Source organism: Haemaphysalis longicornis, unplaced genomic scaffold (genome assembly GCF_048455015.1).
Source record: "Haemaphysalis longicornis isolate Haplotype H1 unplaced genomic scaffold, Haemaphysalis longicornis Haplotype H1 scaffold_7, whole genome shotgun sequence".
Classification (NCBI taxonomy): Eukaryota; Metazoa; Arthropoda; class Arachnida; order Ixodida; family Ixodidae; genus Haemaphysalis; species Haemaphysalis longicornis.
The window spans coordinates 36,719,804-36,735,574 of NW_027526422.1; the positions used below are offsets into that span (position 1 = coordinate 36,719,804).

Consider the following 15,771-nt stretch of genomic DNA (forward strand, 5'->3'; position numbering starts at 1 on the left):
GAAAGCAAAGGGGAAAATGGGGTAGGTCATTTATTCTTTTTGAAACGGTATAGTAGTTTTCGAAATGTTTGAAAGAAAGTAAGCAGAGAAAAATATGCCTGCCGGGTGGGGTCCGAACTTACAACCTCCAGAATACCGGTATTCTGAAGGTCGTACGTTCTATTTCAATCAACAGGAAAGGAAACTTGCCACCACTGCTTTGAAGGAGCTTGAGCTCAAAAAAACTGTGTTGGCTGATACCTAGCTGCAAATGTCCCTCATCTAAGCCAAAATGAACTCTTTAAAGCAGTAAAATACAGCACTAAAGCATGGTTTCTCAAAGTGGGTTCCGCGGAACCGAGGGGTTCCACAGGCGCCTCCTCTGGGTTCCACGAACCACTGATAAATTTTCCCTGGTCCCGCACTCGCCAAGTCGCTTAGATGGCGAACCCGAGATGCGATCGATCTAAGGAACATCCATAACTCGCGCCTGAGTCTCAATAAGCGCACCTCAATGCATAAGAAAAACGCGCGGGCTGCGCAATAAATCCCACGAGCAGCTTGTAGCCATCCACGCTTGGCAACGGGCCGCGCGGTTAAGCGATTGAACTGAATCTCGGCCTTATATTACCCCCATGCGCATTTCTCGTGCTTGAAGATAGGGTGCCGCTAGCATACGCGCTTGCGTAAAGTCGACAGGAAAAAAAACGATACGCTTGCTTTCAAATTTATTGCACATGGATGTAGCGTGAACCGAATGAAAAATGCTTGCATGATAGCTAGAGAGGGGGAGGGGTTCCTTGGCAGTTAATGGAGCTTGGCAGGGTTCCTTGGGGCCCACATGCTTGAGAACCCCTGCACTAATCATTGTGCACGAGCTGAGAATGTTCTTTATCCTTGCTCTTTATCATTGTTCTTCTGAGAACGTTCTTTAACATTCTTTATCGATGTTTTATGGCCGGTATTCAATAGCATGGTATGCATGCAGGCAACAATGCGAGTGCGCCGCCATATCTGTGGCGAAACGTCTGTTGCTAGGCGACATTGTGCGCACGGCCCCCTGATAAGGCACCCCTCTTCTCCATGCAACCATGTGAGTGCGCCGTCACTCGTTACGTCGGGCTCCGCGGGATGGCGGTACTTGTCCATGTCCATGGCACATCGGCCATGTCTGTGGCTGTTTTCAGTGTTGCCAAGCGAAGAAATTGACCGCTAAACTTTTCAACGAATACCATCTATTCACTGAACTCTACTAAACATTACATTGTGTTTTCTTTCTGAATGAAATGTTACTCATTACCATTTAACCTGTATTATGTTTCTTTTTTATAACATGCCTTTTAGGAAGTGACAGCATCTTGCAACATGGTGCCATGGTTAGTGCCACTAAGGGAATTTAGCAAAAGTACTCAGGGAAAAATTCCAAGAATTCGAAAATGTCGGCTTGGTAGACACCCTGAATAATTCTACTTTGATAAATTTGTTTTACATACTGGAATTAAATCCTGCTATACATTAAAATTGCTAAAGTTGCTATAGATTAAAAAAACGACAGAATGGCTGTACAATAAAATTGCCGTGCTAAAGGTTATGTGCCCCAGTGTGAGATAACAGGTGCTGCCCTGTCATAATACAGAGGGAAGCTTCCTTGAAGCTAGCATCTACAGTTAAATCTCATTGTAACGAGATGGGCTATAATTAAATAATGGATATACCGAGCGGATCGTAATTTCTTTTGGAAGTCCTAAAAGAAACCACTGTTTAAAACTCCGGTAAAACTTGCCCGTTGCAGGATATAGTGAACAAATTTCATTAGGAAGTACATTTTTTAGCCAATTTCACGACAGGGCCAATGTAGGTTTGAGATGGTGCTAAACGCAACAAGTGTATTTAGCCGTTCAAAACTCCCGCCATGCATTCTCCAGCAACATGCGCAAAGCTGGACGGTGTGCCATGCACTACTCAATGTTCAAGAGACTACAGCACAAAGCACATCGCCAGAATATTATTTCTACTAAACTGCACAATGGAGAATAGAATGACGCTTGAGCAGAGTTCACGTGGCACAACGAGCTTTTGTAGCTGGCGGGGTGCATTTACGGACACTCCTGTCCCAATCCAAAAAAAAAAAAAATTCAACAGGAAATTCACTGATCGCATAGGCCTGTTTCCATGGTTGAGTTCAGTCGCCATTTTTTTTCATGCTTCTAAGCTAAAGAAGGAAAAGACCGGCAAGAATTCCAAGCAAGACAAAATGCGCTGCGTAGACAAACCATAGTGTGTCCACACTGTTCTCACATTTCCCACTTGGCTAGTCAAATTAACCACCTATGTGTGCAATAATCAGTAATTACTGTTTGCCTGGGCGGAACTCAGATGCTCTTTGCAATGATGGATTGATTGATTGATTGGTTGTAGGATTTAATGCGCCGACACAACACAGGCGATGAGGTGCGCCGTAGTGGAGGTCTCCGCATTAATTTTGACGGCCTGGGGATCTTTAACGTGCGCCGAAATCTTGTACGCACTGGCGTTTTTGCTTCTCATTTCCACCAGGAAAGCGGCCGCCGCGGCCGGGAATCGAACCCGCGACCCCGTGCTCAGCAGCAGAATGTCTTAGCCACTGAGCGGCAGGTGGTAATGGAAGCACCCGAACCTTCATCTTTGGTGTCGTCCGTTAGCTTCCAGCAGAGATCGCCAAACTGGGCAACCAAGGAGAGCTTCGGGGGTTGCCTGCGTAGAAACTTGGGGCATTGCGAACACAATTGCTTGCCTCGAATGACACTGACTTCAATATGCGCCCATGTCGGAACTGCCACCACAACGTCGCAGGTTTAGACATTGTTACATTTCGCTTTGTGGACTAAAACTTGCTGAGTGAGTGACGCTTTCATACACGTGTGGTAAAGTGCAACTGGAAGAGTGGCCATGCGCCATTCTCTGCTCAAAAAAGAGCCAGCAACATTGACAGAGAAGGCACTCGGGTCAGTGTTGGGTGTTGGCAGAAGGGTGCAGGACAGCTCATTTTTAAGCAATGCATCGGAAGGTTTCAAAGACTTTGTACCTACCACTACTAAGCACGTAGCACGTTAGCACAGCGCAGGCAGTACTCGTGAAGAAAAAAGTTGCGTTACTTCAGTTGCGCACCAGTCATTCGTATGTTCCTTGCCACACGGCACATACCCACGTGGGGGGATTGGCCAGGAATCGGGTGTAAGGAGGGCTAATGCACCGGATTCAAGAAACTGTAAATCAGAAAAATAAGGAGTTGAATGAAGAAAGAGTGCATAATCACAAGAGAGAATTTGTAAAAAAATCGGAAGTAAAGGTTGGAAGAGAAAAATGTGCTTCTTGTGCAGGAAATGGTCTACTTAAAAAGGGGCACTGACAAAAATTACGCCCACCTCCCCTCGCGGGAACCCTGGTGTGATGCGACGCTGAAAGGGGTTCCATTGTGCGTTTCCGTTGGGTCGATTACTCGAATTGCGTGAGCAATCGTCGGGTAATGCGAGAGAGAGAGCAAGCGTAGCGCGGACGACCGTCGACTGAGAGACCGGCCGGAGCGCGGCACTCCGGCCGGTCTCTCCGGTCGGTGGGCAGCGCGCCCGAAGGAGAGAGAGGGCGCTTGCGCCGCGCGCAGCGCCGCCCACCGGCGGAGTGAGAGCGCGCCGCACTGCGCGTGCCACAGATGTTGGGGGAAAGGGCGCGCTATCACGGCGAGAGGAGAGGGGGTGAGCGGAGGAGAGACGCAGCTATGCGGACGCCGACGACGACGGACGCCGGACAGGGCCGCCGGCAAGAGATGCTCCTCTCAGCGTCGCATCTAAAAAATTTTGCATCTTGGCTTTTTGTTGTGATAAGTAGAATGACCTACTTATCACGTGTGGAAACATCATCTGCTTCACCGTGCGATGGTTGTTTATTTAGAGACGTTTTTAATGCAGCCAGTCGCAGTTTCTGTTTCAGCGCACGTGCCGCGAAACGTGAGGTTTTGATAAACAAAGCTGTCCACGTGACCATCGGACGGATATCACAGAGCAGAGCTGCCGTAGCACTCGATTGCGCGTCCCCGGCAGTTTCTGCGAATGCCCCTACGTACTGATCTCGTCAGCTGCATAATTAAAAAAACGGCTGCAGACGTGACGCAGGCACTGCGAGTGCAAATTGCTGCCGCGGCTAGACGCGCGCCACTCGAGACAATGGGTGGGGAGACGCGCGTTGGGAGCAGCCGGTCGGTCTGCCTACAGGTCCGCCTAATGATGTGACAAGCGTAACACTGCGGCGGTTATTCGACTGCCGCTCTCGTAAGCGGTGCAGATGACGATTTTTAATGCAATCCGCCATTGCATCATTAACTCCTTTCTCGCCTTGTTTGGGTCTTGAGTTCCATTCCGTGCAGCGGTAACAAGCCATCTATCGAGCTACCTGCGCCGGCCTGCGCCACTTTGCGGCCGTGGCCGCGTTGGCCTGCGCAGCGACCGTGCGGCTCGCTCAGGGCGCTTTTCGTCGTGTCCCCGGCGCGTTTTCGCGTCCAGTGTAATAAAAAAATCTGCGGTTGATTCATCTGTCATAGGAATCAGTAAAACACGAAAGCGAAATATGCAGCAAAATCTGCAGCTGAGTATGATTTGCGGGTCGGCGGCTGTCTTGTGGGTGTGCTTGGCGAGCGACGTCCTGCTGGCGGGTCGCTTCGGCAAATGTGTACCGGTGTCATTTCCGTGACGGATATGACGTCAGTGAAATCTTGGGGTATCGCGGCATAAAACACTTTCGTGTCAAAATATAAAACGTGAAAACGAACAACCCTAAGTATAACGTACGTGTACTGGTGATGATGATGATTGCTATTGGTTTCCCCTTTGTGGCGTGGTGATGACGTGTCATCTTACCAAAAAGGACTAATATACCAATGTTTTATACTTTCGGTTTAATACTAGCGCTGCTTAGGGCAAGCACAAAATACTTTTTTTTTTCCTGTTACAGGTGGTAGCTGTCCTAGGCAATATTCCCCTATCTGCTTTTCGTGCACCAGCATTCTAATCTTTTCGTCGCCTCGACAGCCTTGAAGTTAACTTCCTCTGTGCTACCCTTAAATCCCAGGGCTTCTGGGAGCCGAATATTTCCCTCATGTAGCTTTCGATGGATACCATCGCATTCTAACACTGTTCCGCATAGTTTCTGTTTCTTTTCCGCAGACCACGCATACCACATCATTTCGTGAATACTTCTTGTGAATAGTCATTAATACTAAAGGCTGTTTCCCCGCAAGAAGACCTGTGTGCAGGGGTGCACCCTTTACAGGCCGCTTGCTTTGTTGTACAGGCGTCACTTCCGTGACGGATATGACGTCAGCGAAATCGTCTATCCGGGAGTAAAACACTTTCGTGTTAAAAGCAATAAAAATAAAGTGCCTGGAATCACTGTAGAACTTAGTCGCGGCCAGCTGCCCGATAAGCCAACGAAATCCCGCCGCCGCCGCCGCCGCCGCCGCCGCCAACGATCGGATGGTTCGTTGCTCGAAAGCAAAGTTCCGCCCTCCGATCGGAGTGGCGAGCAATTTTAGGGACCTTATGGCGAGTCGGCGAGAGACGCCGGCAGTGCGGAAGCGGCCAGCACAAACTCGTGACGTGTTTGGATGTTGTTTATTTACACATCATCCAGGGAATGTCGATTGCGCGAGATCCTCCGCTGGCTGCTCGGTTGCGTTTCGCACACTTTAAATATGATTTTAAATATGTTCTAGGCTGTATTTGCCGCTGGTATTTTGCAGATGGTGTATGTGTGTTCACGCTAATCTGTTTCCGAAGTGCGCGCACTTACTTCATCTTAATTGTCACCGACATTGCGACATGAACCGAAACACACTGGGCGAATATATTTTTGCAAAACTTTTTTTTTGTCCGGTACAGCGCTTTTTAAGCATATTTAATTGTAAGCTAGCTGAGCGTGGATGCGGCACTGAGCAGATATGCGCGAACACGAATTTGACTAGGCTGTGGTTGAACGGTCGCTAACTCTCCTCTGCAATGCTTTATCAGTGGTTCTCAGCCATGACTGCCCCTGGGAACCCTATATGTTGATCGGTGTCATAACGTCAAGCAAATCGCACTTTCAGCTTACGTCGTTCACACACCTATCCAATTCCTACCGTTTCTTCTGGGTATTAATGACGATTAGCCTCATAATGTTAAACAATTTGCTCGAATCTAAAAGTGTTTTTAAATGCCTACATGCTGCCTTTTCTACGTCTTCTTTTTCTTCTCATAGCTGGCGGGTTGTGCAAAAAGCAAATGTTAGAATATGTGCTACGCGGAGAAACTAAACGCACATGTAATGCGGCGAAGCCACCTTTTTTTCGCATTGCAAGCAAGTGGGGGCAAAAAACGGGAAGGAATGGGGGGGGGGGGGGGGGAGTTTTATGGGAGGCTTCGCGGACCCGTCAAATGCTCTCGCGGGCCCCCTGGGGGGGTCCGCGAACCCTCATTTGAGAACCACTGCATGATTCGCCACGAGATCGACATGTAGGTGGTGACAGCGTCGTGCTGCTATTGGCGGTGAGATGTTTGAGTGGCGCCCCCTGGATCTGACGTCGGCTTAGGGACTCGCGCCGCTGTCGTCTGCTACACTCCGCTTGTGACGGGTATCAGTGCCTGTGCAAAAAACCACCCTATTTGATGCTTTAGTGCATTAAAATGCGTATTTCCGGTAATACACTTATTTTTGCCAGCTTCTGACAGACCTAAATAATTTCAAGCTGTATCCTTCACAAGTTTGCAACACACGAGGAGAGAGAGAACAACTTTCTTCAGGGTATCGGTTAGAAGATCGTGTGTAACTCGTCCTTTCTAGCTTATTTGCAAGGTTCAGCGCTCAGAGCTCCTCGATAAGTATTCAAAATGCGTAGGCTTCCCCACAGTATTTTTGAGATGCTCTTATAAAGACTCAACAGTCCAATGCTACGTACAAAGCAGCGGGCCCCTACAAGCGCATCGCACAGCAGGAAATAAAGCGGCTGCCTTCTATTTCTTTCGTTGTTGTTGACTTGCATAATATTAATGTTTTTTTTTTGTGCCAACGCAATAATTTTTCTGCACCATCACAAACATCTCATTAGTAGGTTTGGGGATGTTTGGGAGGATCACAAAAATGGTACGAATATATTCTTCAGGCTGTATGGCATACATTCCCTTCACAAATTGGCTTTCGTTATGGCTGCGTGCAATAAGGGGCATATCCGGAGCGTGCGTTGTTTATTCACATTCAAATACAATTAAAAGGCTTGTGCTACGCCACCGCGATGGCACCCCAGGCAGCGTTGTCCAGATTGTCCAGAATACACGAAGGGGGCTTTTTGTACTCCGAATTTCTATCGTAACCACCGTTATCATAACAAAGGAACTCGCAATCCGAACAATTATGACATGACTCGCTAACGAACGCAATAAAGAGTATACGTACTTATATTACAAGAATCGAAAACGATGAATATTTCCAAGCAGCTCTTTATTGTTTTCCAACCCCTCCAGGCGTAAAGAACAAATCCTGGCCTACTCGGGATGGCGTTATATGAATTGAAAAAATTATTCTTACTCTCTTGTCCTGGACTGAGGGCACAGCCCACTAATCAGCTCGATTTTACTGTTAAATAAAGTTTTCTCCTCCTCCTCTTACTCCTCCTCCTCTGGAGTGCGGTTTTTATATAACGCATATCTGAATATTTGGAAGATATGGCTGTGCGAAATGTACGGAAATATCAGTCCAGGTCTGAACAAACATAGTGTTACTGTATCTTTACCATCTACGTGACTTGTTTTGCTCAATAAACCTCCATACCTCCATACAATAAACCTCCATACTGCTCAATATGCCTCCATACAAAAACCGACACGCGCCTACACACAGTGGGTAATTTGGAACTCAGTCCATGGTGCTTGCAGCCCGTAGTGCATGTCGGCATACTTTCGTGGCATGACAATGTAAAGTGATGTGATACAATGCTTTCGAGCGTTCGGCAAAGTTGCGAAAACTGTTTTACCTTACATACGATTACCGGGAAATCGTAATGCCTTCTGCCATAGCCGACAGCTCCGAAGGCCTGGAATTGTTTTCGTTTTGTATTTTCGCTGTTCCCGGTTACTAGCAGCTGGCTGTTCCCGCTGTTCGAAAGATTGCTTAATACAGAAGCTGACGCCTAGCTCCGACTCCTCGCGTTCCGCACAGGACCGGATTCGCAAGGATATGGGGCGACACCGGCAGTGTTTCTTCTGCAGCGGCATCCAAAACTATACTTTAACTCAAGCGTTGAGCTAGTGTATGCGACTTTAAGTCTGTTATTATGATAAAAAGTTACGCTCACGCGAAATCTGGTTCAGATAAGCATCAGACGTCAACCGAGTGCAAAGAAACAGCAGGGAGAGTGACCCCGAGTGAAGCAGACGACAAATGCGAGAATCCCTAAGCCGACGTCACAGAGACGCGCTTCGCAGCGCCGCCCGTGGTCGCGCTCACCGCCAATAGTGGATGCTCCGCTGAGTGGCCCGGGAGAATGCATAATGTGGGCGCGCCTCGTGCCTTTCTCGCGCCATATGTGGGCACGAAAGGCGCAGGCAAGTGTGGTACGCTGTACTTCGGTTCCTCAGCGTTGAATGTATAGCATGGAAGCGGCAATAAGTTTTCATTATTACGCAAAAAAAGCGGGGACCCATCGGGAATCTCAGAACGACCGCACTAATGACAATGAACTTGTACGCCGTGGCTCGCTTTCCGCGGCTTTACGGGAACTTAAAGGAGCCATGAAGAGAAAATACAACTTCGTTTAATTTGAAAGAACTACGATTCAGTATCTCACTCAGCTCCATTACAGCCACAAAAGATGTTTTTTTAACGAAAAAAAGCAAGAAGTGTTTAAAAACTTTCAAATTTTGCGCCAGAGTGACGTGTTATGAGCAAGAATGACGTCACACGGGCCAACAATAAAACATAATTTTCAGTGCGTTAACTGCACGTTAGCATTCAAGTGATGCCGTCAAATGGAACTAGAGGCCCCATTACAGACGTTCAGTCATGTGTCGTCGCACCAGGTCAGTTAGGCGGCCGCCAATCGCACAAACAAGGTTCTGTGACGTCACAGAAAAGTTGCGGAAAAGTGGCTAGGGGGTCGCGACTGCTTCACACGTTTTCTTTAATATCTCCGTTATTTGTTCGAAGATTGCGATGATATTGGTATCATTGTTATCGGGACTAAGCAGTCTTTCTAATAAACCCAACTTGTATTTTGTCTTCATGGCTCCTTTAAGCGCCCGCCGGCGAGGCAAGTCACAATGAGCGAGAATGTTGCACGGAGGGATTGACAAAGACGTAGTGCAGCATTGCTCTTTTGGCGGCAATCTTCAGTTGCGATCCGCGCATCGTGGAGCCTCTTTGTTGTGGGTCCGAGACGCTGCTATTCAACGTGCGCCCGATGCCGGATTGCCGACCGGGCCCAGGCGTCCTCCTGTCGCTTCAACCTGGGATGGTCCTAAGGGCCTCGACCTTAGGAAGATTGCACCACCGAAGTCAACCAGACGCTGACCTGCGTGAGGGGCAAAGTGCCTTCTCTTTGTGAGTGTGTGGACGTCAATTTCAGTGCCACGGATTCTCGTGATTGGTGCGTTCCTAAAAGCAGCGGCAGGAAGGGTGAAAGGGGGCGGACCCAACCTGGTTATTTAATCTCGTGTTCGCAGGAGCGCACAACCCTGTTCACTCCGTCAAACGCTATGTAAATATGTGTGCAAAAGTTTCTTTCTTCGCCCAACTCGGCCCCAATGTTTGCCCCAACTCCGGACCAACGGACGCCATCACCGGTCATGCTACCATTATGGTCCCTACTACCATATCCGCAACAGGGCGTAAATCGCACACACGGCATGCCTCGTAAAGGCCACCTCCACGCTCAAGATTTACCGATCTGAAAAAGGACCTTGTGGTTATCTACGCTTTGCAAGCCGCACCACAACAGAATGACAGAAAGCCAGGCACAACAACGCTGCGCTGACCACCACCAGCATTCCACTGACGAGCGGTTCGCCACGGGCGGCGCTGTTCGGTGAAACGACGGTGGTGCCATACAACGGTCGCCCGGTCCCTATACTTGCGGAGTGTTTGTGGCTCATCTCAGACTGGGACTGGGTGGTAGGCAGGCTACACCCAGTGGCAGGCTGCACTAGGGTAGGACTAAACTTGGAATAACTTTGGTGGAAGCGTACACAGGAGCGAGGCGGGCTGAAAATACTGCGCCAGCTGAATCACAACCGTTCGAGACAACCGGAAGACACCCCTGGCTCAACAGCCGCTGAAACAACGGAAGCAAAAGCTGGGTCAGTAAGGGAAGGCTGTTCAAGCTTGGTAATTGCTTTTTCCGCCGCCGCATCAATTGGGCTCAACGCGTGATCCGCGCCTTCGTCGAAGGCGCGCTGCCGCGGCTGGATCGGAGGGTGTTGAAGAATGTTTAGCCGCAACTCCAACGTAGCGGCAGCCTCCCCACGCGAGCGGCGACGTTCTCTCGAACCCTGGCAAGGCAATTTGCCCCGATCCACATATTTGGCATTTTGAGCAGAGCACAGGTCGGCAGAATGACTCAGCGCATGCACGATACCAGGGAGGCGATTTGCATATCCCTTGGATGTATGAGCAAAGTGCCAACGGCTGTGGCACTGAAGAGGCCGGGGAAAGAGAGGTTCCACGCCGTAAAAATTGGGCATGTGTTCCCAACAAATGTAGCTATGTCAGGCTCTGTTGGTACACCCAGTGTTTCTCTACAGCACGGCTGCAAAGACAAACAGGTCACTCCTGCTACCGAAAACCGCTCAAGTGCCCCCTGAGGTGTCATCTGGACATAAGCACCTCGAATGATGCCGTTCCGCTCTGGTGAAACAGTCATTCCTCCTCCCCGTCGTCCTCCTCGAGGCCGCTTAAGCACTTTTAATGATTTCGTAAATGCGACAGTTTTATTGTTCTACTCCGGAACGCGGTATTCCTTTTCAGGTTAGATACAACCCAGGCACTCCCGGTGCGATGCAGAACGCTAATTGAACGTGTTGATATATGCTGCGCCCCACTCCTAAACTGCCTTTTACGTTTGCGAAAACATAGCGCTAAATTGAGCTAAGAGGACATTTTGCAGTAAAAAAAAGTCACAGATCTTTCGAAAAAAAAATATCAGCACTGCTGGGGCTTGAACCCGAGCTGTTCGCCCAAAAACCGAGCGAGCGAGCGAGAGAGAGAGAGAGAGAGAGAGAGAGAGAGAGAGAGAGAGAGAGAGAGAGAGAGAGAGAGAGAGAGAAGCTTTTATTAAATATATGCACGCAGACCGGCTTAGTCTTCACATTCCAGATTCCAGAGGACCTCTGGTGACGTCTTCAAGCCGCTGCCTGATGTACGCCGCCAGCTGCCTTTGTTCTTCGGTGGTGCTTGTTGCGGGCAGCCATTCTTTGTGAGGTGTGTTTGTAGTGCGCTTGAACACTTGTGCGCATCACCTCGTTTTATTATTTATTTATTTATTTGTTTGTTTGTTTGTTTGTTTGTTTGTTTGTTTGTTTGTTTGTCTGTTTGTTTGTTTGTTTGTTTGTTTGTTTGTTTGTTTGTTTGTTTGTTTGTTTCTTTATTTCAGTTTTCAGGCACTCATGGTTTCGTTCCTTCATATGGCGTAGCATGCTAAGCGATATGGCTCGGTTAACCTCGCTTTTACCGCTAAATGCATTCTATCTCTTGTGTATGGTTGTGCATTTCCAGAGGATGGGATCTTGGCCTAGTATGACGTTACATGTAGAGAAAGTAGGGGGTGGTGTGTCAAGATCCCCCCCTTTCTTGTGTAGTCTAGCTGGAGTGTCCAAGGTGTGTGTTTGAGCTTGTCTTATTGGGGTTGTCCCCGAGGCTATTGAGTTTTTTCTTTATTACATGGGAGAATACGCTCAAACATGACAGTACGAGAACTACACAGTCGAGCAAACAAAAGAATACACTGAAGTTAAAGGAGCACTGACACCACTTTTCGGCGTTAATATTATTGCACAGTTCGCTTCCTTCACTCAACAGAATACCCTGGCTTAAATATGAGCGGCCTGCGACGCGAAGAACATATATAGTTCAATTGGATCTCATTTATCGCGCCAACGGAGCAGCGCGCGGAGCTGCACTCAGCAAATGGACATCAGCGTGACATCACCCCGTGAAGCCAAAAAAAGTGACGCGACAGCGCTCATCAAAAATTCGTGACGTCACTTCACGCGCGCGGCCCCACGAGCGGCGAGCGGGCGCAACACGTGTTGGCAACACCCTCTCAAGCGGGCACCGGTGATAAGGTGGCTAGAATGGGGCCACCTTACCGGTGACGCCCGCACAAAGCGGTGAGGTCAGGCAGGGATTATGTCATATGCGCCGTTCGGGATGAAAGCGCGGGAATTTGAAACAAACGATTTTCAGGCCGTTCAATGTAATGAACTATCGCGCGTTGAAGTATTTGAAGTGCTGCTTCAGGTTCGCCAGGCCATTAAGCATCGATAAAAGCAATAAAGGTGTAACATAAAATTTTCGTGTCAATGCTCCTTTAAGAAAATCACAGATACATCAAAATTCAGGCAAACACACACGAGCGTTTAAGAGGAAACCAGTCAGGTGGTTGTTCGCGCGAATTAAACGTACTATGAATAAATGCCACAGTTTCTCGGAAATATGACTGTTGATCTTGGTGGCTCAGCATACCTATCACATAAGCGACATCGCCAAAGACTGCACAAACCAACCAACACAAACATGTCATAGGGTGGCTCACCGGGATAGCCGAATGGCAGAAATCAGATTGAGAAAGGCGGGATATCCATGTCCTTTCTGAGCGTTCGCTGAAAAATCTCCTAGGCAAAGACAATTTTACGAAACAGTGATCAATTGTCTCTGGTCGAGAACAGAGCCGGCAGTCTGTCGACCAAGCTATAAACAGACCCCGGTCTTTCATCCAAGTTGTAATAGGGAACGTACACCCTAGGCTATTGAGTTATTTTAAAGCAAAGCTTTCTACTTCGACAGCAGCTTCAAAAGCTCGTGTATAAATATGAAGGTCCGACGAAGAAACTGTTAACCAAGGTTAGGGATCGATACCTTAGTTGTGCTGGAGTTGAGAGTCTCCCTGACTACGCGGGCTCGGAAAACCCGGATTTGGACAGTCCCATGAGGGTCGCGGAAGTGAGGGCTCCTCAGAACCAAAACGGCTGCCGGGCTGAATAAAATCAGCAACAGGATGCTCAGGAATCTTGGCGACGGTTCCGTTAGTAATCGAACAACCCATATGCAAGAATGCTGGGACAAGGGATAGATACCGCAAGAGGGGAAAGCTGCGAACCTGGTTTTTATTCCGAAGCCAGGGAAGAACAGATTAGCTTCTTCCCTGGCTGTTTTTTTTTTTTTTTTTTGAAAATTGATGGAGCACGTAATCCAAACTACACTGAGTAGATTCACAGAAGATCAAAACCTGAATCCTGATACTATGCATAGGCTTCAGGCCACACCTGTCGGTATGCGATGTCATGCTGCAGCTGAAAGAGCAGGTTATCGACAAAAAGAGTGATGATACTAGGATAATTGTGTGACTGGACGTCTCCAAGGCTTTTGATAATGTGAAACACGCAGCAATACTCGAAAGCCTTATATAACGCGCTAAACGTAGAGGCGTGAAGACGTATAACTACGTAAGGAATTTTCTCTCGAATCGGCCTGTGACCATCAGCTTTGGAGGACAGCCGCTCGAAAATATTAAATTAGGGAATAGAGGGACACCGCAAGGGGCCGGCCTCTCTCCGACCATGTTTAATGTAGGGATGATCAAGCTTCCTGGGCTGCTGGATGAAATAACAAACCTGCATTACACCATATATGCGGACGATTTGATGCCGTTGGTGAACAGGGGTAGTGACGGACAAATTGAAAGCGCACTTCAGAGGGCCATAATTACAATAGAGAAATATCTTGAGCCAATTGGGTTGAAATGCTCGGCAGAAAAATCAAAGGCTCTTTTTCCACCATCTCAAAAGAGGAAATGGAACAGTCCCCCTTGCAATAGCTACGACATTGCTTTACGGATGAATGGCAATGCCATTCCGACGGTAGACAGTATTAGAGTCGCAGGGCTGCGCATACAAACAAAAGGGAAAAGAACACTGAAAGCTTGAAACTATCAGGAGACTTGAAGCGAGTGCCAGCCACACGTGCCGGTTACTTAAGCGCATTAATAACAAGCATGTGCGGAGGAAGGAGACCAATCTTTTGAGGTTGGTTCAGGCTTTCGTCACAAGTCGTGTGCTATTCGTTGACCCCTACCTCAAACTTAGTAAATCAGAGATTGAAATCATACTCAGGAAAGAGATCAATACCTCACTAGGTCTTCCTCCGAACACCCCGACGGTAAGGGTTCTAAAACTAGGTGTCTCCAACACTCTGGATGAGCTCATAGAAGCCACCACGGTGTCGCAGCACCAAGGACTTTTAAGAAGTAAAACTGGAAGGAAAATCATGGAGAGCCTGGGGTTCAAATCTTGTCAGTGCTCCAAGCAGACTGATACCACACCTAAACCAACTAGAAATAGGCTCATGATTATACCGTCTAAAAGCATGCACCCGGCATTTCACGAAGGCAGGCGAAAAAATAGGGCTGTGGCCTTGCAGGCCAAATTTGGAGGGAAGTCTGCAGTACTTTACACGGACGCCGCCGAATACGATACTAACAAGACCGCACACACAGCGGTAGTGGGTCGTGAGAGTGGAGACCCGGTCTCGTGCTGCACCGTCAAAAACACAAGTGCAACTAAAATGGAAGTTGCTATTGCTCTAGCAATAGCACAAACCGGCACAAGGTGGTTGTTAGACTCTAAGGCAGCCATTAAGAATTATGATATGGGCAGGGTCTCTGCTGCAGCCGCCAAAATTCACAGAGAAGGTCAAGTACCAGCAGAGCAAATCTCACTGATATGGTGCCCGGCCCACCAGGGTCTGTGGGGGAACGAGGAGGCGCATGCGACCGCCCGAGCTCTCACTTTCCGGTCGATCGCAGCTGACTCACCGCCTCCACGCGAGGAACCCCTTCCGACGAGCTCAGGACATTTCAGGAAATCATTTCTCATTACAAGCTCGGTCGCAATACCTATCCAGCGGCGGATAAACAGCTCAGCAAAAAAGAGGAAGTTAAGTGGAGGAAATTGCAAACCGGGGTGTTTCCGAATCCTCAACTGTACAGGAAATGGCATCCGGAAGTATGTAATCCTAGATGCACTCACTGCAATAGCATTGCAGACCTAGTCCGCATGGTCTGGACATGCCCTTCCTATAACGACCCGAACAGAAATGTGGAATCTAGGGAGACTTTATTACTCAACCACAAAGCAGAAGAGCAACGCAAAGTCATCGGTCTCGCCTTGGCCGCCGCCGATTCACAAGGGATTCCGGCCGACGGTTAGGCGGATGAACGAGTGTCTAGGCTAACGCCCTCTTCCTCGTCATTTTAGACTGGTGCAAATAAAAGTTATTTTTCTCCCCCTCTCTACCTCTACCAGCCTACGGTTCCGTCGTGGCGTACGCGACAAGAAACTCCCAACGCGGCTGGGGAGGAGGGGGTGGGGGGGGGGGGCGCTTTTCACTCACGGAGCACAGTGTAGATGGCGCGGCTAATTTAAGGGTATTAGCTCTATTACGCAGCGTTCCCCGTGCTCACCCCGGCGGCCGCGTCGGCGGGACCAGCGGGACCCTTCTGTCGGCCTTCTCGTCTGCTTT

The 15,771-nt window shown here is 48.6% G+C and overlaps 1 pseudogene; it reads left to right on the forward strand.

Moving 5' to 3' along the window:
* The first annotated feature begins 13,826 nt into the window (after positions 1 to 13,826).
* Positions 13,827 to 15,458, forward strand: LOC144146258 (uncharacterized; annotated as a pseudogene).
* The last annotated feature ends 313 nt before the right edge of the window (positions 15,459 to 15,771 follow it).